General features: G+C 36.1%; 1 protein-coding gene and 1 pseudogene across 1 annotated transcript in view; one reads left to right on the forward strand and one right to left on the reverse strand.

The window, feature by feature from the left end:
- Nucleotides 1-24,276, forward strand: part of LOC119261001 (uncharacterized) — a 373,660-nt gene that overhangs the window by 236,814 nt on the left and 112,570 nt on the right. The window lies entirely within an intron of this gene.
- LOC119260434 (60S ribosomal protein L6-like) lies at nt 8,573-23,747 on the reverse strand (annotated as a pseudogene).

Here is a 24,276-nt window from a genome sequence, read left to right on the forward strand (position 1 = left end):
CACTTTTGTTAATTTGGTAAGCTAAGTTGTATCACTGAGGCACTCTCAAGGAAATATATGACTCTTTAGAGCCAAGGGGCTATTTTCATTATACTATAAAATTAGAGCAATTTCAGGCATAGTAGATAAGACCAATGCCATGGGAGATTAGTACGGGACATCTTTGGGACCCACAAATTAGATAGTTCTTATAAAAGACTGAATCTAAAAATGCTTGCATTTGTAAAAGCTGGAGGGAAGGTTTCTGTGTTAATCAACGAGGACTGTTTCTAGTCCTGATTAAGGTCCTTTTGAACAAGATGACTCGGTGATAAACTAGAACAAAATGAGTCATAACTTTGTATATTGAAATACTCTTAACATACCCACTATCTGTTCTGGAGGACTGATTTCACTTTATATTTAAGGTCAAATTGGGGAACCCCTCCTTGCTCTTTTTTTTTTTTTTTTTTTTTTTTGCAAGTCTGTTCCACGCAATAGGTTATAATGGGTTTTTCAGGCTTCTTTGAATCTAACCTACTCATAAAATTGTTCACTGTAATGCCTGCTTTGGAACAGTGACAGAACTCAATGTAAACATTAAGAACAGTCAACTTTACTGACTACATCTCCAATGATGACAAATAGAAGCTTAAGAGAGTCTAAAGCTTGGGAAATTAGGTAGTGTTTTATCAGATGACAAGACTCTAAGTCAGGAAAGAACTAAGAAGAGCTGTTGATTGCCAGTACATGGTACTCACAGAGCCTGAGGAATTTTATATACATGGATTTTGAGGAACACATGATGTAATAATAATTTTATCAAATAAGTAGTCAGTTGAGACTAAGAATCCATAATCAAGAAAGTGACATAACAGATTCATGTATTATGAGAACAATCTGGAACAGTAAGAATCAGCAGTTTGTGATAGTGCAGAATTATAATAAAGAAATCTCTCATGCTATTGTCTACCATTTGATAGACATAAACTACAAAATACAATGCAGATACTTAGAATTTTTCCCTTCCAAAATTTCAAGTGAATGGTTAATAACTGAACCCATGAGAAATTTTTAAAATAATTTTTGAAAATGTGAGTCCCATAGAAAGACACAAACATGTAAGTAAGAATCAGAACCCAGGTGACACTAAGTAGAAGCCCTGAAGCACTAAAAACAGGCATATGGAGAAGCTGGAAAAAAGAGGCATATGGTAGTCTAGGCTTCTGAGCATTCGCAGTACTGCACCATGAATTCTGATGGACATACTGATGAAGAACATATCTGCTAAGTAAGACTAGTTACCTCCTCAGGTGCACTTACTAAGTAAACATCCCTCAACTCCCTTGCTTAAGGAAACAAGAACATGATTTTGTTCAGGCAACTAAAAAAAACCTACCAAATCTTTAAATTTCACTTATCTTTGAAAGTTCTTCAGTCTTTGGCAGACAGCTTGAAAGTGATGTGGACTGTTACTTTGCATTCTTTTACAAAAGTAGAGTTAAGTGTCTGAACTCTTCAGTAAATCCCACTCTAGCTTCCCAAAACACACTCACGTACAAACAAGTCTGTGTAGAAAGGGAAACTGATCTTGATGCTGGCTTTGCTTTTCTGTCGTATGTGGCAGTAGGGAAACTCTTAGCTGACTTCTATGAGCAACTTCCTGGAAGCAGGCTGTGACTTCATGATGCACAATATATTCAGTAATAGTTCAATGTGTCCTTTTCACATTATGACAACTTCAAGACCTTCATTCTTTCAACTGTTTGTGAACCAACCTACACATTTTATGACTCACCTGAGGACCCAAATTAATGCAGGACAAAAGCTTCTATTCTGCATTTCTTACAGACAGGGTTCTCTTGATCTTTCACAGTCCTTATATTGTTCCTACTGGTATTTCTTGATTGGCTGATTTGAGATCTGCTGGGATTATATATGAAGGAACAATTCTTGGGGAGAATGGTGGGACATTTATAGGGCAATCAGGGCCATTTCCAATCACAGTGTTGGATTTTGAAAAGCCTTTTCATTTTGCTTATTTTATGTAAAGAGGATAGAGCCAGGTGGAACAGCAAGGGTTTCTTTGTTTTTCCTTTTTTCATTCAGTAATTTGAAAGGACAAAACAATGCCTGGAGTCATTGGGTAACGGCTCACCTAATCCTCACGCATGCTTCAGCTGAGAAATTCTTTGCGTGTAATATTGCCAGTAAATTGGATTGTATTACTTTTGTATTAAGCTGACCACCAGAGGTAGTTTTTCTTAACCAAGAATTAGTCTATTATTGTGTACTTGCACTGAAGCATCTAGGAGTGTCCCAGATCATATAGGCTTAAAACTAAATGAAGTAATTTGGGAACAGGTAGTAAAGGTCAATAAATCTTCATTTATCTGCCGGACTTATTTTAAGTTAGCTGTGGGAAATAGCTGTTGGTACTTAGTGGAATTCATTGATATTGTTTAGTGTTTTCCTACTTGATATGCAATACCATTCCTATATACTGGTGATGTTTTATTTTGTATTTTATGTCTGAATGCGAAAATATTGCTTTACAGATGTTGTAATCTTTTGACTGGTTTAAAGGTAAAAACATACCATATTGGAGAAAATGTATCTAAGACCCAAGAGAGATTTACTTATTTAAAAAGAGTGTTGTTAGAATACCCATGAGTATTCCTCAAATAGGAATATTTTACCTTCTAAACAGGATGTGAACAATACTCACATAGGTGTTCAGGGGAAAAATCTGAATCTAGGCCAGAGGGGGGGATGAAATAATTCACCAGAGACAGAGTGAAGAACAGGAAAGATGGATTTATAGAAATACACTGCTAGGAGAAGCAGCAGGCAAAATAGAAATCTGCATGTGAAGAAGGATTTGGGACTCCTTTTATAACCTGTTTTTGCAGGCTTTTCATGACTGGAGTTGATTTGGGCCAGTTAGTGCTGGGATGTTCTGGTCTTGGGCATTGACTGTTGACAAAGAATGTTTCCTGGCCCTGCTTCTGCATTCATGGTCAAAGTGACCAGTCTAATGGCCTGGTCCCTATAGCAACCTTATCATTCTCCTTTATCTAGTCAAGCCTCCCAAACCTTTCTGTTGAGCAAGGGGTGGGGCCTTAGTTTTCAACCTTATTAAATGATACCCCAACAATAAGAACAAGTGGAAAAGGAATAGTCGAAGAATAGTAAACCCCACGGCATGCCTTTTCTTACAAAACTATCACCAGTGCCAAATACACCTTTTCCTCTGCACCAATAAAAGTAAAATTCATAGACCTATTAGAACAATCCTAAGAACAGAAAAATAAACACCAACACCTTAGGATCTCTGTATTGAAGGAGATATTACATAAATCTTCCAAAAGCAACCCAAAGTTCCTAAAGGTAAATAAATTGATTAAGGCATGAACTTTGTCTTTATCTGAAACCATTGCAAGGTCTCTGGCATCGAAAGATAGATGCCATGTTTAGGGCCAGCTGAGAGCCAAATATATCTTCCATATCCAAAAGTCAGTTGGCTCCCTGACAACTGATGCAACTGAATTTGTGGTGTTTTCCTGGTGACTGTGCAAGACAAGGAGAGAGACTAATTCTTTCTGCATCACTGTTTTCCACAATGAAAAGCCTCATTTCCTTCAAAAGCCCTCATTAGTTATGGGCTAAGAATGGTCAATATTGGAAGAAGACATAAAATTTCTAGACTACTTACTGTTTGTTCTCTTGAGACTCTGAGAGATTACTAAAAATGCCAAAAAGTTAATAAGACAAAGGTGGCCAACATTTAAGAAACAGGGAAATATAGAAATACTTACAAGCTCCATTGTAAACTTTAAAATAGAAGCAGCCTTCCTAGTCTCGAGGAGGAGTGAAGAGAGGCTTGCTATTTAAACTTAGATCCCAGGATGAATTTGAGAACTAACATGGGGACAGTTTTCTAGCTGCCCCCCCCCTCCATTTCTCATGTTCACATGGCATTCTTAGCAAGCAAGGTGCATTTACACATATTTCATTTTTGAAACAACCTTGTAACTTATAGATTTTTATTGTTGAATATGCAATGGGGAAACCAAGGCTCAGAGAGCTAATGTTACTTGCCTTATATCAGGTAAGAATTGCAACATTACTGAGGTTCCTTTTGTCTCCCTGCAGTGGAGATGCAGACTTGACTGAGATGCAGGACTTCCCTTATAGGAACCTTCCTCCCCTTCTTCCCAACAAGGGATTCTCTTTGCAATGTAATGACTGGGATACAAAGGCACTTGTCATGTCTTCCCTTGTGGTTGGGATACAAATGCATAAGTTGAGATAAGAACAAAATCCTATTCATTCCAAAAGATGGAGGCACTAACTACCTGAAACAAGCAGGGAAGGCTCTAGGAAAAGCCTGCATTTCCCAGCAGTGCAGAAGGAAGCTTCAGTTCAAAGCAGAGTAACTATCGTATGAGAAAGACCTGATAAATGAGGAAAGCCTGGGGATCTATCAGGCTGGAACAAGGGGTCAAAGGGGTTGATCAAGGAGGTAGTGAACCTGTTTTGTTCCCCACTCTGTCTCTGGCGAATCCTCTCACCCCACCACACCTCTGGCCTGTATCCAAGCTCTTGTATGCATAATAAATAAATCTTAAAAAAAAAGGAGGGAGTGATAATAGAAGCTACTTACCAAAGGATGGATCTGGAAAATTGGACAGAAAGTAGATGATTAGGATTCTTACCTCCCACCTACATTCATTTAATTTGAATCACCAAAGCTTTGAGAGCATAGGTAAAAAACATGAATACAAATTTAATTCTTAGCCCAAACTTAACAATTCACACTTTAGTTTGATTCATGGGTTCAGTAAAACTAATTATATTTAATAAAAGTCCCTTCACTTTTGATGCTGCCTTTAACTTTCAAGTTCAGACAGAAATCATTACACTCAGTGTAAGTCGTTGAACTAGAAGATGAATTTGTCAGTCTCAAATAGAGTTGCGTGTTTATTTGATTGGAAAATTTCTATACTTTATTTTACTCAACATAAAAAGTCTTTATGGAAATATTCACTTCCAGATCAGAATCTGATCAGAAATCAGAGAAATAACATGAAACAAATTCAGTTGAACAAACTAATTACAAGAATGTGTATTTTGGAAACTCTTTAGAATCCTGTTAAGTGAATATTTGATGCCATGTCAGTTGAGAGTCTATAGCCCTCACCTGGGAGATACTGAAACAGCAGCCATAAGGATGCTGCTGCTGCTTTACCCACATCCCAACTGTCTTCCTTTCCAGATGCTGTGTCTCACCACATAATTTATAGAATCAAGAAAAATCATGGAAAAAAAGAAAAATTCCATCAGTTGCTTTTGCTCACTAAATTAATTCCACCATCCTGCTGCTATTGTTTAAATCTTTTTTCTCAGTCCTTGTTCTACTTCCACACCCCTGGGCACTGGTTTCCTTTACTTCCTCCTATAGCAAATTATCCTGTTGCCTGAATCCCACCCACTCCATCACCATTTAAACCTTTATTTTTTAGGCACTCAGAATTCATAGGGTACAGAAACAATGAAGTACTATACACATGTATAAGGTGTAACTTTTTCCCTTCTATAATAATAGACATCTGGCGGGTGGAAGAGGAGGGGCGGTTTGTTGTAAGTGAAATTGAGACTGGGTTTCTGATGAATAGAGCATGAAGGGGATTAATAAACCCTAAAATCACAATGGGAAAAGCATAGGCTTTATTTCCTTAAGTAGAAAGATCCCAAATCCTGTGCCGGAGGTGTATATAATGATAGATTATTAAAGCTCCCAGCTAGCTCTGTCCTTAGTTTCTTTGGGGACTGAGACCAACAATGACTTGTATAGAAAATGTGCCTCTACTATGATGTGAGATGTTCAGCAGGGAGGCAATATTAGCAGTCGCTTTCTCTTTACTGAAATACATTTGGAGAAAATGTTGTCCTGGGGTTTTGTTCCATACATGGATTACAAATTTAATGCAATTGCCTAAGTGAGAAGTCCTCGGATGCCATCCCTTCGCCCTTCTGTCTTTTGCTTTAAAGTGAACAGGATGTGCATCCTGAGAAGGAAAACTGAAAATGGCAAGCAGGGTGAATTGGGGATTATGAAAATCAAAGACACTAGCAATGCAATTATTTAAGTACATGCCTAGGGAAAGTTTGCTATTTAACTATCACTCAACCTGCCTTTTGAAAGTTGCTTGACATCCGATCACGTGTCAAATGTAATTTTTTTGCAGCATTAATAAACAGTTCTTCCTTACCCTTTATAGTCTTGCTCAAAGTATTCCAAAATTTTCACTTCATGAATTGTACCTATTTTCTTGCCGCCTCCACTTTCTGGCATGGCAGATAGATTTCAGCTTTGTCCTCTTGCTGGAAATGTCAGGTCATAGTGCTATGGCAACCAGCGCTGTCGCCAGTCCTTCCAGGTTTGCTACCCCCACAAATTCTTCTAACCCATGACTATTTCTCATAATTTCCTGCTCCTCTAAAGGGCAGGGCAGATGGCCCAGGTCCCAAAGCTCACAATGCTGTCAGTTGCTCCTGGTCTGAAGCTGTCAGAAATGCCCACTCTAGTAGTTCAAAGGCATTTTGAATTTACTAAAATCAGTTCCTTGCTTAACAGTGGAAGTTTGCAAACCGGTGCTTTTATTTTTCTTCCGTTGATCCTCTCTATACTCTTTGGAAATATTTTCCATAAAAATTACTTCTAAACGAATATATTAACATTGCTGTTTAAATATAAGTTCTGTTTTCTCACCTTGAGTTCTTGTGGTATAAATTTTTTAGGGTTAATCTCAAATTTTGTGTTCTACGAAAGCAAAATTAAATATGCATGCACACACAAACACCTCACAGTAAGAAATAAAATATTCTTTGAAAAGCAAAGGGAGAAACTTAAATATCTGAGATTTTACCATCATCTTGCAGTTGGAATTCCAGTGTTACCTTTGCATTCTTTCCACTTAGAAACTCCAGTTACTTTATTTTTGTGGATCAAAATGTAGTTTATATGTCAGCTTATTTAAGCTCAGCTTCTTATCCTAGAGGCATAGTATAGTTTTTTTTTCCATTCATTTATTCATGTTTTGAATAAATTTTTACCAAAGGCCTAAATACTAGGCATCTTTTAGGTACTGAAGGTACATCCATGAACAATTTTGACAAAAATTTATTTTCTCATATACTTACATTCTGGAGGGAAGCTGTAGAGAAACTTAAAAGCTGGCTAGTTATCAGGAGAAGTGGGTTCTGGTGTTGTAACTTACTCTGAGTTATAATGTGGCATAGACCTAATATCAGATTTCTGTGGACCTCATTTCTCTTGTCAACAGAATTGAAAAAGAGGAGATGATATAGCTCTAAAGGCTGCTTGAAAGTATGATATTTTTTCCTATACTTGTATCTTAATAATTCAGCTAGCAGGTATCTTTAGTTTAAAGGAAAACATTGTTTCGCTTTTTTTATTTTTTTTTTACATTGTTCATTATTTTATAATGTTTGATTTCTCCACTCAGGTGTAATCCCCATAAAATTCCCACCACAAATCACCTGTGAACCGTCACCATCATCTCTTGCTGTCTTCCCTTTTCTGCTTTGACTCTTCACCCTCCCCTGTGATATGTCTCAGTTCTCTAGTTTGCCTGCTAGTTTTGTCTTTTGTTTTCCTGACCCCTTGTTCAGCTTCCCTATATTCCCCTTGTTCTTCCCATTAAGTGACACCATCCAATGTTTTTCTTTTTCCTTCTGAATTATTTTACTGAGCATAATCCTTTCCAGCTCCATCCATGTTGCTGCAAATTACATGAATTTATCTTTTTTGATTGTTGAGTAGTTTTCTATTATACATATATTACACATGTTCTTGATCCAGTCATCTGTTTTTGGGCATTTAGGTTGTTTCCATATCTTATCTATTGTAAATAGTGCTTCAATAAACATAGACTTGCAGGTTTCCTTTTGAATTAATATTTTTGTGTGTTCTGGGTAGATTATTAAGAGCAGAATTGCTGTGTCATATACTAGATTCATTTTTAATAATTTGAAGGTCTTTTACCAGCTTTCCATAGTGGTTGGACTATTTTGCCTTCCTACCAGCAATGTTAGAGGGCTCCTTTTCTCCAAATCCTCTCTAGCAATGGAGAAGGCACTTGTCCTGGTTCACCAGGGGTTGGAAAGTAGATAGAATAGGTTAAAAAAACGATTTTCAAGAAAACACTAAAAACAATAATATGGAGATGTGAAAGGGCATAGTGTTGTGAAGGGCAAAGAAAAAAGAGTTGCTTTATTTTAACTTGAGATATAATTGAAATACAACATATTAGTTTCAAGTGTTAACATAAAGATTTTTGCTATTTGTATGTATTATGAAATGATCACCACAATAAGTCTACTTAACATCTATCACCATACATAGTTACAATTTTTTTTTTGTGACTAGAACTTTTAAGATTTACTCTTAGTAACTTTCAAATATGCAAGATAATGTAATTAATTACTGTCACCATACTGTACATTACTTCTCTATGACATTATTTTTCAAATGGATCATTATTTAATTTGATTCTCTGTAGGAAATCTAGAACACCAATTTGTGAGGGTAAATTACGTTGTGAGTGCCAGCACAGAACAGAGGTAGCCCTGGAGTTAAGGAACAGCTTTTACAGAATTTGTGAGTTCATAGATTTCTGATCACCCTTGTGCTGCTCTGCAATCTCATATTTCTCCTTCTCAGTGTCAAAGATCTCTTTCCTGGTGTCAGGGCTTATGCAGCTTTCTTCTTTTTTTTAAAGATTTATTTTTATACAAGTGTTGGAGTGCCGGCCAGAGGCGCGGGAGGGTGAGAGGATTCACCAGAGACAGAGCAGGGAGCAGAACAGGCAGACGACAGAAATACACTGCTGAGGGGAGCAGTGGGCACCACAGGAGAGGTCTGCCACACCATGTGGGATTCTCACCAGCTGGCGGGGATCGAAACCACACTGCAGAGGCTGCAGACAGCTTCACAGAGCAGTGCTCAACCCACCGTGCCACCGGGGAGGCCCAGCAGCTGCTCCTTGAAGTCAGCATCAGTGAGAAGTTTTGGGATCTTCATCCAAATATCAATTTTGGTGGAGGTATTGATGACAAATTTCTGACGTGTCCTGTGCAGAGGAACTGGATTGAAAGACACAGATCCAGGCACAGGTAGCAAGCACCTGCTCAGCTGCTTCAGGAAAATCATCCCTTCGTCTTGGTGGCACCCTGTGAGGATGATTACGATGGCCCCAGGAGTGATGCCAGCTTGCAATTCTCACATGCTGACTGAAGGTTTTTTGTCTTGTGGCTCAATGACCTTCTAGGTACATCTTCAATGGGATAATGTATAGGCATTTTGTGATGTTTAATCACTCAGGTGCTGCCATTCTTGTCACACCAGCTGGATTTGTGACAGTTGCAAGAACCATCTCCTGCTTTTTCTTTTCAATACAGGATTTATATGCTGAATACTTCCTCTTGTACATAACCTTTCAGGAATACATAGCAGATCAGGGTTATCTTCCAATTTCTCTGACTAAGACAGGTTTCAGCTACAGCGGGACTTCCTTCTTAGGGGTTTTGGCCTTGGCTTTCTTAACTTTGCCTTTCTTGGCTTCAGGTTTCTTCTTTTTGGTAAATGCCTTTTCTCTCTCTCTCTCTCTTTTTTACTTACTATTTTGCATGGGAAAGAGCCTTGTGACTTAATTTTTTTATACCTGAAATATAGTATCTTTTGACCCCTTTCACACATTTTGCCTTCTCCCTGTCTCTCTGATAATTTGTTCTCTGTATTGATGAGCTTGTTGTTTTTCAATTTATTTTTTAGTTTCCAAATATAAGTCAGATCAAATATTTGTAATTCTCTGTCTGAATTATTTCACATAACATAATGCCCTAAAGGCTCAGCTATGTTGTCACAAATGGTGATTTCAATTTTTTAAAAATAATCACATATATATTTCTTCCACACTATCTTACAGAGTTCTTTAAAATCACATGTAAGGGGCCAGCATTCTAAGTGAGAGACAGGATATAAGAATGAAGAGAAAATTGAGATTAGATAGCAAGAATCTTATATGGGTCACTAGGAAATTTTAACCTTGTCATTAAGACTAGGAGCTTGAACGGAAGGATTCTGGGGTCCAAGTCAATGATATTAATTTGTCTGATGAGTTTGTTTCCCCACTACAATGAAAAATGCTCAAGATTATTCTAAACAGGTTGTATATTTGGTCAGAGAAAATATTTCATGAAGGAACCAGAGAGATTGGTAAATTTGCCTATTTTATATGCACAGTTAACAAATTAAGATGAATGAGGTGGGAAATCAGTGATTTATTTTTTCTTTAGTCTTTCAACTTTAAAATTTTTTTAAAATTCCTCTTTCCTTTTTCTTAAACTTTGGATCCATGCTGATGTTAAAATTTTAGTCATATTCAGCCATAAGGATGGTCTCATTTTGATAAAAATAATAAAAATTAAGTAATAAAATCTATTTCAATCTTGACTAAAACTTCAATTCTCATTCCACTAATATTCCCTTATACAAATAATTCAGAATCCATGATTTGGAAACCTCCCTTGGGGAAGAAGGTGTGGACTGTACTTAAACTCTTTTTCCCCCAACCTTTTTCTAGACTTGCCAGGATTTTAGCAGTGGTAGAAGGAATTAGAAAGAATTAGAGACAGGCAGAAGTTGTTCATTAAGGTGGGACAATTAAAATTTTCTCTTTGCTCCATTTCTTCTAAGGAGTCGATATTAAATCATTAGGTCTCCTATTGTTCATCAGAACCTTGCACAAACCACTACTGCACAGCTTTCTAACCTGGATGATTAGCTCTCAGTAGGATAATATGTGAAGTTATTTTAGTCTCCCATTGCTGGTTATCTTCACTTTGCAGACTTCCTTCTTGGGTGGGATACCTTCAAAATGACTCAAAATTTTTGTTCTTATATGGCATTCACTTTGTCATCAGGAAACTTGTGCATCTTTAACACACCAAGGAGACCTGTCCTACTGCTACCCTTTCTTCCTGCCCTGCAATTATAGGATAATCTAGGCTTTCATCAGCATTCAGAATTATCCAAGCAAGAAATGTAATCTCTTGTCCTGCTTCAAATACATCCCCAAGCTCTGGAAGAAACATGACAATTGTCCCTACTCTGTTTTGGAGATGATACCATATTTCAACTTAGTGATCATTACAGTTGAGCAAATGTCCAGCTAGTGATTGAGTCACCATCTGTTCTTATTGGCTTCCATAGGATCGTGTGCATGTGTGTGTGTGTGTGTGTGTGTGTGTGTGTGTGTGTGTGTGTATTTTGGAGGCTTTCCTTTCACCTGGTGGAATAATGGGTGAGAGAAGAGACACTTTCTTAGAAAGTTGAAGGAGAAAGACATAGCATATAACACGTCTTTTGAAAGGATCCCCTAGATAGAAATGAAGGTGGAAGAACAAGTTTGGCTGCTGCATGGCAATATGAGAAGATGGGGACTTTCTGGTAGCTTTTTAGAATCTTCCTTTAGGGGACTGTGGTGATGGTGCCTGGGTGCATTGGTGAAGGAAATTCTATGGGGACTACACCTGATTAGGGGGGGAAGCAAATATTGTTTAAAAATGAACAATGATGTAAAAAATAAAAAAAAATAATTAAAAAAAGAATTCTTATATAAACATCAATATAAAACTACATTGCTGTTTCTTTTTTCCCTTCCTGTTTATTTATTTTGCCCATTTTTAAGATAATAAAGTGTGACTTTTCCATTACTTTTTGAAGTATTGCTGTATGATAAAATGAAAAAAATATTTTGTTTACTAAAAAAGGAAACATCTTTCATTGCCATTAGTTGTAAAGTTTTAGCTAAATTTTGAGAAACAAGGAAAGAGCTCTACCATTCTATAAAAAATGCTTCTTGTCTTTTCCTGTGTATATTGTTTTTCCTTAATATGACATAATCTTTACCATGACAATTCTATCCCAAGTCTGTTGGGAGCTAATGAAAGGCTAGATTACAAAAAGTGGAGCATTATCTTGCTGAGAGCCAACAGAGATAGAGGCAACATTAATCAATGTGAAAGCTCCAAGGAATTGACCAGTCAGGGGTGCAAGCTGAGCTACATTTGTAACCACCTTTCCCATTAAGAGCACTGTGTATAGAGCTTTTCTATTGGAGGACATTACCCTTTTTACTCAGGAAGTCCTCACCCAAAAAACACTCCCTTGTAATGCCAGTCAAGTCATTTCTTTCTATACTGTATATTTTATACCCTTTTTGCTATGTTAAAAGCCAGATCAATCTACTTTAATTCTAGGATTTATATGGAATTCAAATATTGAAAACTCTTTATTATAGAATTTCATATATTAGTAACTTCTAATATCTTTGCACATTCTACTATTGTTTAAATAAGGTAGCAACAATTTAACTACTTACCAATCCATAAATTTGCTGGTGGTGAAAAGGAAGTTCAGCAGAAATATTTTTATCAACTGACAGTTTTGACTTGGACAGTTCTGTTCATTGTCTTCGTGAAGCATTTATTGAGCCACTGATGAGACTGGCTTTCTCTAGCTAGTTTCGGAGTGTCTGTGAGGTAGAACAACATCTATAGAGTTGTGAAAAAGGCAAGACAAACAATGAGAAGAAGAGCTGAGACAGTAAGCCTAGTTGATTTTCTCAATTCAACAGGATTTTAATTCACAAATGTTTTTTGAAAACTATTTGACATCTTATGTGTTAAATTAACACAGAAAAAGAGATAGGATTAGGGGACAAGATTGAGACCTGCTGTAGCTACCCTATTCCATTCAGAGCCACATTATGAAGCTCTTCCTTTGAAGACTTCCTTATTGGAAAGGATTCCATATCATCATATTTAGATGTGAAAGTAGAAAAGAGACATTGTGTACATTGCAGTGCCAGATGTGTATAGAAATCAGTTTGTTTATACCAATAGTTAAGTATGGAAACACTAGAAGAGTTACACGTATTTGTTTTTCCTCAGCATTATTGAGGTTCTTGTTTCAGCTTTTTTGTTACAGATGATATTCATCTTATTTTTAGTATTTACCCAAATGGAAGACTCTTTTCCAGTACAAGTATCTTAATTCATAAGTGATGTGTTCCACATGTGGTTTAATTCTAAAGGAGTGAATTAGGCATGACATCTTTGTTAGAAATCTATTTATCTCCTCTTCATCCTCTTCCTTCCTTATTCCCTGTGGCAACCGGTATGCTTGGAAGAGCAGGGATTTGGGGGACAAAAGGGCTGGATTCTAATTCTTAACCATGATGACTTAAATAAGTTATTGGACCTCTCTGAGTTCCAGGATCCTCATCTGTAAAATAGAAACAGCTATTTAGTTTTGTGGGCTGTGAACACATGTATCATTTAAACCTCACAGGAATTTTGTATATGTTTCGTGCTATTATCTTGATTTTTATGTAAGATAATATGTATGTAAGGGAATAGGGGACTTAAGTAACTTGTAAAGTCATACAGTGTGTATATAAAAGAATTCTGGTTTGATTCATGGTCTTTTTCCAAAGCCCTTGCCTCAACTATGCTTTACAGCCTGAATGCCTCCTTTGAGGAAGAAAAATAACTTCATTGTAATACACTCTTGATGAAATTATTTGAGAAAAGATATTTTAGTTACGACTTCTTTTGTGGAAAATGATTGGAACCCAACTCAAACCAGCTAAAACAAATAGGGATAATTATCAGATGTGACAAAAGGGGTAACAGCATCACCAGATACCTGAAGGTCTTATTAATGAGGAAAAAAAAGATCTAGATGACATTTGAACTGACTACCAGACCATTCCATTCACCTGTATCCAAACTGAGACTTTTTTAAAAAAGATTTACTAATTTATGCATACAAGAACTGGGTGTAAGCCAGAGATGGGAGAGGGTGAAGAATTCACTAGAGAGTAGGGAGCAGAACAGGCAAATCTAAGGAAGTACACTGCTGAGGGGAGCAGCAGGCGAGACAGTAGAGGTCTGCTGTGCCATGTGGGTAGCTCCCTGGCTGGCCAGGGATTGAATTTATGCTGCAATGGCTGGCAATAGCTTGATAGCACTGTGTCTTTAACTCCTGTGCCGCCAGGGAGGCCCTCCAAGCAGACTTTTTAAAGACCTTCAATTTGGTAAAGGATAAGACTTCAGATATCTCTAGAACTCTGTCCTTGCGATCTCAGGTAAAATGTGTTGTACATGTAGTGTCAGCCAGGTGAACCCTAAGGAAGGCTTTTACTGGTTTGCCTTATGTCATATGGCAGTTTCTGTTCAATCACTAGGATCAGGGCATGGTATTCACCAGGGTTTTACCAAATCTGGCAATCTGCTTACTCCATGGCCAGGGAAATGGATTTTACTTTAATAAGAAGGAAGGAGAAACTGTGCTGAATAATCAGATAGTAACAATCACAGAATACTTAATAAATCAAAGTGGTGTGTACAGTTACAAATGAGTTAAACTTTTTTTCCCCTAAAATCTAAGAAATTTTCCAGATTTTTCTTCCTTTCTTCATTGTATGGCAATGGCTCCTTTATCATAGATTAGGTGCTGGTATGTATATGGATTTTATTTGTGAGCTTTTGATTCCATTCCATTGATCCATATGTCTATTTTTATGCCAATGCCATATTGTTTTTAGTAATATTGCTTTGTAGTAAAGTTTGAAGTCAGGTTATGTGTTATCTGTGTGTTTTTCCTTTTTTTTTTTTTCAGGGTAGTTTTTGCAATCTGAGGCTTTTTGTAGTTCAGTTTCTTGAAAAATATTGCTGGTTAATGTGCATTGTATTAAATTAAAATACAGTTTTAGTCAGGATTGTCATTTTTGATTATATTGATTAACCACATAGGATATCTTTCCATGTGCTTGTGTTGTGATCTACATAATTTAAAAACATCTTGTATAGGTTGTTTATCTCCAAAGACATGTTAATTCTGAGGCATTCTTTTTGAAGAAATGATAAATGTAGCTATATTCTTAGTTTCTTTTTGTTCATTGTTTGAATATAAAAAGGTTATATTGGTTTTTATATGTTGATTTTGTAACCTGCTTTATCACTATATCCATCTATTTCTTCCAATATCTTTTTGATAGTCTTTAGGCTTTTCTACATATAATTTTTGCATTGTCTGCGAACAGTGATAGATAGTTGCACTACTTATTTTTCAACTTGGATCCCCTTCCTCTCGTGTTTTTGGTTTCATAGCTTTGACCAAGACTTCCAATACTAATTTTAGAATTAGTATTAGCAGAAATAAATCAAGTCATAACAATGAACATCCTCATCTTGTTTTTGATCTTAAGGGAAAACGTTCAGATTTTTACCATAAACTATGTTTCTGTTGATTTGTGGTTTATCACCTTTATTATATTGAGGATGTTTCCTTCTATTCTCACCTTGTTTAGACTTTTTATCATAATGGATGCTGAATCTTATCAAATGCATTCCTTACATATAATGGTATTATATAGCTTTTATCTTTATATTTTTTAAAGATTTATTTATGCGTACAAGAGCTAGGGTATAAGCTAGAGATGTGGGGGATGGGGGTTTGAGGGCTCACCAGAGACAGAGTGGGGAACAGAATAGGCAGACTGACTGAAATACACTGCTGAGGGGAACAATAGGCAAGGCAGGAGAGGTCTGCTTCGCCCTGTGGGTTTCTCTCTGGCCAGCTGGGGATCGAACTCATGCTGCAGAGGCTGCGATTGCTTCATAGTGCAGTGCTTAACCCCTTGCGCCACCAGGGAGGCCCCTATCTTTATGTATATTTGTTGATATGATGTGTTAAATTGATGATATGTGTGTGTGTGTGTATATATATATAGATAGATCTCTCTGTGTATATATATATATAATATATATAGAAATATTTATATATATATATATATATAAAATAAGCAATCTCTGCATACCTGGGATAAACTCTACTTGATCAGTGTGTACAATCTTGAGATACATTGTTGAATTCAATTTGCTATTATTGAAGATTTTTGCATTGATGTTTATCAGGGATATTGTTCTATAATTTTATTTTCCTCTGCTTTCAATATTAGGTAGTATTGGAGTTGTAAAATGTATTGGGGAATCTTCCTTTTTATATTTTGAAAAACAATTTGAGGGCCTCCCCTGGTGGCACAGCGGTTGAGCGCTGGGCTGCGAGGCTGCCCGCAGCCTCTGCAGCGCCGGTTCATTCCCCAGCCGCTGGCGAGGGTCCCACAGGGGGAAAAAAAAAAAAATTGTAAAGCCACCTGACACTGGGTTTTTGTTTTTTTTTGGAAGTTTTTTTTATTACTGTTTCAATGTCCGTGTTTATGTTGTTTTGTTTGCCTCATCTGTTTCTTTGTTGGCTAGTCTTGATATACTATATTGATTTAGAAATTTCTCCATTTTTTCAAGTTATCAAATTTATTTGCATATTGTTGTTCAGAATTGATCCTTTGTATTTCTGCGCTATGTGTGGCGATTTCTCCTTTTTCTTTTGTGATTCTGTTTATTAACAAGATGGAAAAAAAAATAAAATATACCAGAATCTATGGGATGGCATAAAAGTGGTCTTAATGAGGAAGACAATTACAATACAGACTAACATTTAAAAGCAAGAGAAATCCCAACTAAATAATCAAACACTACAACTAAAGCAACTTGAAAAATAGGAGTAAGCAAGTCTCAGAGTAATAAATAGACTACACAAAAATAATCAATGAAACTAAGAGTTAGTTCTTAAAAAAGATAAATAGACAAACCTTTTTAAGTTTTGTGTGTGTTTTTAATATGAGTAACTCACAGGGGTGAAAAGCCTTTATTTTGTTATTAATAATAAAGCATTCTATTCAAATTAGGTAAAATAATTCATCTATTAATTTCTGTTACTGTAAATGTCCTTGGGAAATATATTTTCTGTTTTGTCCAGAGTGGAAAGAAAAGTTACACATATGGTGCAGTCATTCTGAATGTCCAAAACAGAAGGGCGTTATGGGGGCTGTGCTATTGCTTCCTGTTGTAATGTCATATATTTAATAGGCAGTGAGTGGGAGAAGTTGGCAGCTATTCAAACAGTCTAATTGTGTGGTATCTGGGAGAGTTAATCAAAATTCATATACTTTATTGAAGTAGATATGTTTACAGTAGTGCAAAATACATCAAACAGTAATATCTGGTACACCTCACCAGAAAGGTGAACAAAAATCAATATTTAAAGTGAGACATTGCAAACATTCTCTCTTCATATTTACACTCTTGAAGAAGAAACAGCTGTTATATTAGTTATCACTTTCTAGATCCAACACAGTATTGTCATTTAATTTCTTGGACTCATAGTTGCTTGGCTGCAGCATCATTGCTTGATTTAAATGCTGCAAAATTTGGCTTTTCCACTAACTCCAGGTGCAAATTTTTACAGCAAAACTCTATTCCCTTTTGAATTGAGGTTCTTCCTAACTAAAACTTATTTTCAGATTTTAAAGCACAGACCTTGTTAGTGAATTCCACTTATCTCCAGTACTTTCAAGTTTAGGGGTTGGAAATGTAGGGAGCATTCTTGATCAAGATGCCCAGAGTTTCATTTTCATTATTATTCTATATTATCCTTTAATATGCTCTTTTATTCTTCCAAGCATTAATAACTCAGTAAAATGGAGTCAAGGTGATTTTTCAGTTATTCACAGATATCAGCTGGATCTTAAGGAGTATCTCATTTAGACAAAGTATGTGGCACTCACACACACGTGTATGTGTGTATGTGTGTTCACATGAATTCTCACACTCATCTAGCTCTATGCTGTTGTTAGTAAAAAACTGTTCAAATACAGCTTCATGGTTTATTTAAGCCTCTCATCTTTATTTTAGATCAAGGTCTTAGATCACTTACTTTGCACGCTAGAATCATGGAGTCTAAGGAGAAGCTATGAGCACCACTACCTACCATTTTCTCCACCACTACAAATGATACCTACTGAGTAATCTAAGGGCAGCTCTTCATTAACATGTTCTGTTCTTCACAATAAACTGTGACCCTCCATCCCTAATTCTTTACTAATATGAAGACCCTTATATAAAATGCTACATATCATTCTTTAAAATACTACACAGAAGTTAAGAATGCATTCAATTATTCAAAAAAGTTTATTGAATATTTGTATTGTAGATACAGCTGTGAAAAGACAACTGAAGCTCCTAAATTCATGGAACTTGAGTTTTGGTGAGGAGAGGCAGGGATAAATTAAAAAAAAAAAATTCAAAGAGTTGTAAGTGCTATGAAAAATAACTGATATATTTTGCAAACCTAGAGAGTGTTTGCATTATGAAACACTCACTTGCTAAAATAGCTGGGTTTGAAGTACTTGGAATTTATGTGGGGAATGATACCTAAAATCCCCTTCCATAAACTCCTCTGTGTGTCACTACATTTTGTTTTTAGCAGTTGGGATTTTCTTTTTATTTTATTGAGGTAATGTTGGTTTGTAACACTATATATGTTGTAGAGGTCCCGGTTCACACCTCTTCTGATGTGTTACTCCAGCACACCAAAATACCAGAAATCCTTCACCGGAGTTCATTGAATCTCCTCCCCACTTTCACTCCCCACCTCTGGTAGCCTCAACTCAACAATCAGATGTCTAGGATTTGTTTTGGCTTAGTTTTGCTTGTTTCTTTGTTTTGTTTCTCTGTATTCCACATGAGTGAAATAAATATGCTATTTATCTTTCTCCTTCTGGCTTTTTAAACTTACTGTACTTCCATTCAGTTCCATCCATACCAGTGACAAGTGTTTGGGTTTTTATAATAGCTGAGTAGTTTTCCATTGTATTTATATACCACATCTTCTTTACCCACTCATCTGTCTTTAGACACATAAGTTGTTTCTATAACTTGACTTTGTAAATAGTGCTGCAATGAAGATAGGTGTGCATATATCCCTTTGAATTCATTTTTTTCTATTCTTTGATATACACCTAGGAATGCAATTGTAGGATAATATGATCATTTTGTTTTTAAATTTTTGAGACTTCTAAACTTCTTTCCAAACAGTTGGATCAGTTTACATAAGACAGTATGAATATTCCCTTTCCTCCACGTCCTAACCAATAATTGTTTCTTGTCTTTTTTTTTTTTAAAGATTTATTTTTATTTATTTATGCAAGCACTGGGTACAGTCAGAAGCACGGGAGGGTGAGAGAATTCACCGAGCCAGAGCTGGGAGCAGAGCAGGCAGAAGGACCGAAGTACTCTGCTGAGGGGAGCAGTGGGTGGCAGGAGAGGTCTGCGCGCCATGTGGGACCCTCCTCTGGTGGCCGGGGAGCAGCCGGGGACCGAACCAGTGCTGCAGAGGCTGCGGGCAGCTTCGCAACCCAGCGCTCAACCGCTGCGCCACCGGGAAGGCCCTTTCTTGTCTTTTTGATAGGGGTCATTCTCTCTGTTGTTAGGTGGTATCTCACTGTCGTTTTGATTTGCTTTTCCCTGATTATTTTTCCATGTGCCTTTTGGCTATCCGTTGCTACTCTCTTCTTTGGAAAAGTGTCTATTAAGATCTTCTGCCAACTAAGAAAAAGAAAAGAATATTAAAAAAAAAAATCAATCTTCTGTCCATTTGTCAGTTTTCTTTTTGTTGAGTTGTATAACTTCTTTGTAGTTATTGGATAGCAGCCCCTTGTGGAAGTTGTAATGTAAAGTATTTTCTCCTATTTGGCAGTGTGTCTTTTCATTTTAATGACAATTTCTTTTGGTGTGCAGAGTTTTTTAGTTTGATGTAGTCTCATTTGTTCATTTCTTATTTTATTTCCCTTGCCAGTATAGTCAATTCTCAATATACATCACTGAAGCTAATGTGGAGTGTTGGGACATAGTAACAGCAATTTCAGCATAACTCCGGTGGTGCAAGCTGAACTGCCTTTCTGTTGACTGGCTTCCAAGGAAGTATTCAGCAAACAGAGTGTACCTCTCTATGAAGTTTGTGTGATTAGGAAAGCGAGAACTTTTTTTTGTGATTGGGAGATGCTTGGTCATGTTTTTAGGCTGTGCTTATTGACTTACACATTGGTTGATGTCTACCCAGAAGCACTCATGTAACTTTCCTGTAGTTTACACATCAATCTCATGGCCATCTACTCTGACCTGGAATAAATAACTTAATTATTGTGCATTTCAATTTTGCCAGTCTTTTACATGTGAGGCTACTTTGCATAGAAAATAAAAGAACAAGAGAGAACGAAAAGAATTGCTTAACTGTTAGACTGCCACTGATGTTAATGACATTAGACAAGTCAATTGCACTCCAAAACATTCTCAAAGACTCAGTTCCTTAACACAAACATACCAATTGAAAAACAAAAACAAAAAACAACAAAAACCAGTATCCACTCTCATTCCTACAAGAAAATAGATTTATACATGCTGCAATATACATTAGGTATTTGAACTGTGAACTGTGGCCAATGTATTCTCAAGCAATAAGTTAATTAAAAAAAGTAATGAATAAAAAGTGTCAATATGGAAACTGAAATATCAGTCTCCCTTATTACAATTTTTACTGTTCAGTTTGTATCCTTATTTCATGTATTTGATTATGTAAGTATAACATGATTAAAATTGAGAAGCATGGTAAGACAACTGCAAACAAATAGTATTTGTTTCTGTTTACATATCTATTTTCACAGGAATTTGTTCACATTAAAGAGTTTGCCTTAACTAGGATTCTATATTTGCTTAATAATTATTGAGTATAAAACATGCACCAGGAATGTGCTAGACCCTGAAAAATTCAAGATAATAGAATGATATCTTTGATTTCCACAAATTCATTGTCTAGTGATAACAGCTAATGAGTTCACACATTTTGAGTGAATGTTAATGAATGTTTGTGAAATATTATGAAATATATTGTTTGTGTTCTAATGTGATATAGAGATATAGAGCTTCTGGCTTTTTAGAAAAAGGTGTTTTTTTTTTTTCCTTACAGCAGTTTTAGGCTCATAGCAAAATTGAGTACAAAAGTACATACCCTGTGCACCAAAACTTGCATAACTTCCTCAAGCATCAACACCCTGTACAAGTTTCAGCCCTTGAACCAACAATGATACACCATTGTCATCCCAAATCCATAGTTTATGTTAAATTTTGTTCTTGATGTTGTCTTCTGTGGGTTTTCATGGATATATAATGATATATATCTGCAAATATGTTATATTAAGGAATATCACTGACCTAAAAATTCCCTGTGCTCTACCAGTTCATTTTCTCCCTACAGTCTCTTGGTAACCACTGAAATTTTTATTTTCTCCATAGTTTTGCCTTTTCTAGAATATCATGTAATTGGAACCATACAGTATATAGTTTTTTCACAATGACTTTTTTCTTTGTAATATACATCTAAGATTTCTTTATGTCTGTCCATGGCATTATAGCTTGTTTTTATTGCTAGGTAATGTTCTCTTATCTAAATGTACCAGTACACTTATCCATACACTGACTGAAGAATATCTTGGTTGATTTCAAATTTTGGTAATTATTAATAAAACTGCTGTAAATGTCTGTGTGCAGATTTTGTGTGGATAAAATTTTCAACTCTTTTGGTTAAATACTAAGGGGCATGATTGGTAATTTTATGGTATGAGCATGTTTAGCTTTTAAGAAACCTGCCTTCCAAAATGACTGCACCATTTGACATTCCCACTAACAATGAAGAAATTTCCATTTTTTCAATTCACAAATAATGGATTATCTTGTTTTGGCAACTTTACAAGCAATGAAGTGACATAATTAGATCTAAATAGCCAATGTCATTTATGTAACAGATTAGCAATGGGCGTGATGGCCATGATGAGTTAGGAGCATGCTATACTGCCAAAGGCAAGAAAAATAAACAATAAGAAATTATGATCTAAATTGTTACAAAAAAAGAACAACTGAAAAACAAAGCATCCATTCTTTGTTTAAAAACAAAAGCAAAGACAACGTAAAAGAAATGAAGTGGGCCTTAATTAACCAAAACTGTAGGTATGATATTTAAAAGTATGCCATTTTGACATCTCCTAGGGTGCCTAGATAGAAGAAAAATAAAAAATAACCAAGGGTCATACTTTAGAAGACAGCAATATTTGACTTTTGAACAGCAAGGAGAAGCTATAATGGGGCTTGAGATAGAATAGTTAAAGAGGTGTGTGGAGAATGAGTAAAATGCGAGTCTATTTGAATGAGTAAAATGCGAGTCTGCTAATGTGTAATATTAAACATTGCATTTGTAAGTGTGATTGAATTTCACAAATTTTGTATTACCTTGCTGTAGTCTCTAGGTATTCATTATAGTTTGTAGATAAAGTCTTATATTTAAAGTTTTTTTAAAATCAGAGTTAGTAGTTCTTTCTTTTTCATGAGTATTTTCTGTCATCTTGCCATATTATTTCACATAGAAGTTCCTAATTTCTTTATTTTTAGGGTAAGAATGAATGTTTAGAGGTCATGACTCCATTAAGAAAGTAAATCTCAGAAGGTCTAGCCTTCATGCTGATTGAGAATCCTTATTAGTTATAAATAACCCATAGTAGAAGCATAGTTGAATCAAAACTAATTACTTCAGATAGATATGTTTTACTTATTACTTTGATTATCAGATCAGTGAGGTTTGTTTTCTCACCTTTAATAACAAAATATAATTTGGTCAGGCTGAAAACTTGAACTTAAAATCACATGTGCTAGTTAATCTCAAATCAAAGTCTCCTTTCATAATATTAACTATTAATATTTAGCAAATGCATGCTGGGCATTGGTAACTAGGCCAAGCAGCATTCACAATTCATTTAATCCTTATAACTTTTCTGTGATGTGATATTGATATTCATCCCATAGATGAAGATGTTTAAATTTCATTGAGAGGAAATAATTTGGTGAAAGTTACGTAGTTAGTGACTGTGCAAACATTTGCTACCAGGAAGTGAGGCTTGGAGCTTGAAAACACTGTGCAAATGTAGTACATGCGCACTGCCCTATGGAACTTTGTCTCTTTGGGCCCCACATTTGGAATAGCCCATCAAAGGCACCTGCATCTGGATCTTAGGATGCTTAATCATGGAGCATGAACACAGAGAAGGTGCCATAAAGATTGTATTTCTCAGTCTCAGGAAGCTGATACTATTGCTAGCTTTTCAGTTAATGTTCACTAAAAATAACAGTATTTCCACAAATATTTTTGGATTTTAGTGAAAATTTTATAGCATATGGTAAAACAAGGATAATTACAGGCATATTCTAAAGTGAATTATTTGAAAGTTGAAATTAAAATGACAGGTATTAGAAATTCCACTTTTGTAATAGCATAAAAAATTAATGAGTTGGCTGTTCATGAATCTTTGTGACACGTTGGCATTCTCCCAAGAGTTTTAAAGGAATCCAAGGATGAAATTATGGAAATAATAGTTAAAATGTATAGCAACGATTCACTCTACCTGAATATTGGCAAGCTGTTAGTGTAATTTTTTTCTATAGCAACAACTAGAGGAGTGACCCAGGAAACCTGCATGCACAACCATCAAATATCATTTCTGTGATGATAAAGGTTTAGAGCCATATGTGGTATTCTAGGCCAAGTACTTGTCAGGTTCACTGCTCGCTTCTGGGAAGTCTCAGCATGTCTGTCCTGCTCACAACCACTTCAGATCGGCTTCTAATGCACAGGTCACTGTACTGCATGCCAGGTGACACTGCTGGTTAGTCATGGCTGACTGGCTCAGGAAAAGGTCATGAGAAAACAGAGTCCATGAGAATGCTAGAGCCACAGGAAAGGGAAGAAGAAAGAGGAAAGGGAAGATCAAGTGAATGCCGGCAGGACAATGATAGAATCAAAACCGTTCCTAATTTCTCTTTCATTGAACTCAGACTTCTTCTACACAGATTACACATATTCATCCATAATTCTCTCATTCAATATGAGAGTAGGAATGAGAGAATGTGTTGAAAAAGAGAACACATTGAGTTTTATCCATGGTCCTTTTTCATTTCAGTTCCCCCCACCTCCACCAAGTCCTTTTCATTGGTTCTTTAGAACCTGAGCAGTTCCACTGAATAGCTTGCAACAATGTCTTTGATTGGGGATACTGTCCCAACCACCTCCTAATCCTCCCCTTTCCCCATGCCGCTGCCCCTACACTCCCTCTCTCCCTTAATGGAATTAAGAATTTCTCCAGAGTATTTTCCCCTCCATGCTATATCTTTTCCCTAATGACTCTAAATATTAGAATCATGAGT

This window comes from Talpa occidentalis, unplaced genomic scaffold (assembly GCF_014898055.3).
Source record: "Talpa occidentalis isolate TD23 unplaced genomic scaffold, MPIMG_talOcc4v2.1 talOcc4.6, whole genome shotgun sequence".
Classification (NCBI taxonomy): Eukaryota; Metazoa; Chordata; class Mammalia; order Eulipotyphla; family Talpidae; genus Talpa; species Talpa occidentalis.